The following is a 2810-nucleotide window of genomic DNA, read 5'->3' as shown; positions in this document are numbered from 1 at the left end:
GTGTAAGAGGGCATAATTAGGGCTGAGGTGTCCTTTTGTGGCTTCCAACTTTTTCAATTTCAATCTGGTCAACTACAGGGGCCCCCATCCATATCTGCTGAAACCGTATCCACAGTTTCAGTTAACCACGAACAAAAACCTTGTAGTTGGCAACCTTCAGTCTCAAAAGACTATAGTATCGCGCTCTGAAGGGTGGTTCTGGAACAGCGTCTAGTGTGGCTGAAAAGGCCAATTCGGGAGTGACAATCCCTTCCACACTGGAAGCAAGTGCAGTCTGTCCCTGGTCTGTCTCCCTGGCTATGGGCCTTCCTTCTTTGCCTCAGACTGTTGGCCAAGTGTCTCTTCAAACTGGGAAAGGCCATGCTGCACAGCCTGCCTCCAAGCGGGCCGCTCAGAGGCCAGGGTTTCCCACTTGTTGAGGTCCACTCCTAAGGCCTTCAGATCCCTCTTGCAGATGTCCTTGTATCACAGCTGTGGTCTACCTGTAGGGCGCTTTCCCTGCACGAGTTCTCCATAGAGGAGATCCTTTGGGATCCGGCCATCATCCATTCTCACGACATGTCTGAGCCAACGCAGGCATCTCTGTTTCAGCAGTGCATACATGCTAGGGATTCCAGCACGTTCCAGGACTGTGTTGTTTGGAACTTTGTCCTGCCAGGTGATGCCGAGAATGCGTCGGAGGCAGCGCATCTGGAAAGCGTTCAGTTTCCTCTCCTGTTGTGAGCGAAGAGTCCATGACGAACAAAAACCATGCTTGCAGTATTATTATTATCAATGGTGTCAGGGCCACCAGATATTTGGATTTGGATTTTTGGGTGCTCACCAGTTTCAGCTTTACCCAGAAGCTTACAAACTGGTGAGATATCACTGTATAATGTTCAGTGTTCCTAGCAGTGAGCTTCATGGCCGCTGGTCTACTGTTATCTTGTCAATGCCTGTATGGCCAGATATTTCTTAAGGGCCTTGGGGATTGCGCCTACTGCACCAATGACAATAAGACTGTTTATTTTTTCTTTCCCCAAAGGCACTATATTCCAATTTACAGGATTTTTAATTCTGTGATTTTTTCAAATTGTTCCTTTCCATTATTATTGTTATCTTTATTCTCCTCCTTATTCATATTATGGGTCAGAAAATGGCCAACCTGATGTCAAATCGGACCTCCCTATCCAAACATGAACACATGAAACTGTGTTCAACAAGTCAGCTGATGGATCTTTCTCAGAACTATCTATGCCAGTGGTTCTCAAACTGGGACATCACGACGCCTCAACCGGAGAGCCCTGGCTTCTACCCCTTAAGGGGTGGGGAGAAGGCAGCAACGTGTTCCATTGGATCACGTCGCTTTGGAGGAGCACAGGGGCTTTCTGCCACTTATCAGAGCCTGCAGCAGCCTCAGTAAAAGTCATGACCACTTCCGGTTTTGCAAACACAAAACCGGAAGTGGTTGAGATAGCAAATTTTGAAGGTCTCTGCAGTGTGGGGAGCCTTGCAGAGGCTGGCGCGGGGGCTCCCTGCACCCCGAGAGGATGCTGCAGGCTCTGGCAAGTGGCTGCAAAGCCCCTGCACCCCTCCAAAGTGGCACAATCCAGCAGGTCACTGCCTTCCGTCCGCCCCTACATGCACTTACTGCAGCTCCAACTCTTCCTGAGCGTTTGAGAACTGCTAGTCTATCAGGCCAGTGGCTCTCTGGGGTTTGAGAGTAGGCTCTTTCCAGCTCTACCTGAAGAGGCCAGGAACTGAACCAGTTCCAGCATTAATGGTTGGCAACCTTCAGTCTCGAAAGACTATGGTATAAGCCTACAGCACCCAGTATTCCCAGGCGGTCTCCCATCCAAGTACTAACCAGGCCTGACCCTGCTTAGCTTCTAAGATCAGACGAGATTGGGCATGTGCAGGGTAACAGTTGCTGTCCACCAGCTGCCAGGAGATGTGGTACAGCATTAATGCAGTAGTGCCAAGGGGGTGTGACAACCTATCTTGCAGTGGGGGGGGGCAGTCATGGAGGCCTCCTCCCGGTAAGTGGATATTTGTTATGCTCCTGAGACAGCACTGCCCTAGGAACTGAACCTGAGACAGCATTGGCCAGGAACTGAACCAGTTCCAGCACTAATGCAGTAGTGCCAAGGGGGTGTGAACCTATCTTGCAGTGTGGGGGGGGGCAGTGCCCATTATATTTTGCTGCCTGTAGATGAGCACCAAATGGCACCCCCTTTCCCTTTTTTTCTATCTGTCTATTAATATCAACTCTCCATTCCTTCCTTCTTCCAAATCTATCTTGGAGCAGTAGCGTAGCTAGAGTGGGTGCAAAACGGTAAGTACTGCAGGAGCTGCAATGCACAGCAATCCACTTATCGTCATAGCCGTTCCAGGCAGCGATGGCAATGCACAGGAGATGCCGTTTGGTTAGACGAGCCCCTGTGCATTGATGTCACTGCCCTAAATGGCTCCGACAGCCCATCGTGGCAACTACAGTACTTACCATTTTGCACCCCCTCTGGCTATACTATTGATTTGGAGGGGGTGAGAGAAAACAGAGTGGTTCAGTTTTGTCCTTCTCTGCAGACTGCCCATGGGGAGGGGAGCTGGCTCTCTTGCCTTGAGACTTGGTCCACAATCCTCCACCTGAAGTAACCCTGTTTCACCCTGCTTTGGCCAGGCACCTATCCAACCACAGAGGTTTCCCCCTTGCAAAATGGGATGCTGATCAGAGACCAAGATGACGGCTTGCTCGACAATCACAGTGTCTATTAAACAGCCTTCATTACAAGGTATCGGGATAAAGGGAGTCAAGGATGAACTTCAGCATA

At 50.1% G+C, this 2810-nt stretch overlaps 1 pseudogene; it reads right to left on the bottom strand.

Annotated features, from left to right (window-relative positions):
- Nucleotides 1-1797: 1797 nt before the first annotated feature.
- LOC136656640 (5S ribosomal RNA) lies at nt 1798-1917 on the bottom strand (annotated as a pseudogene).
- Nucleotides 1918-2810: the final 893 nt, after the last annotated feature.

The sequence above is a fragment of the Tiliqua scincoides genome, chromosome 6 (genome assembly GCF_035046505.1).
Source record: "Tiliqua scincoides isolate rTilSci1 chromosome 6, rTilSci1.hap2, whole genome shotgun sequence".
NCBI classification, from domain to species: domain Eukaryota; kingdom Metazoa; phylum Chordata; class Lepidosauria; order Squamata; family Scincidae; genus Tiliqua; species Tiliqua scincoides.
The sequence above is the reverse complement of the archived record's forward strand: the minus strand, read 5'-3'. Positions and strand labels throughout refer to the sequence as shown.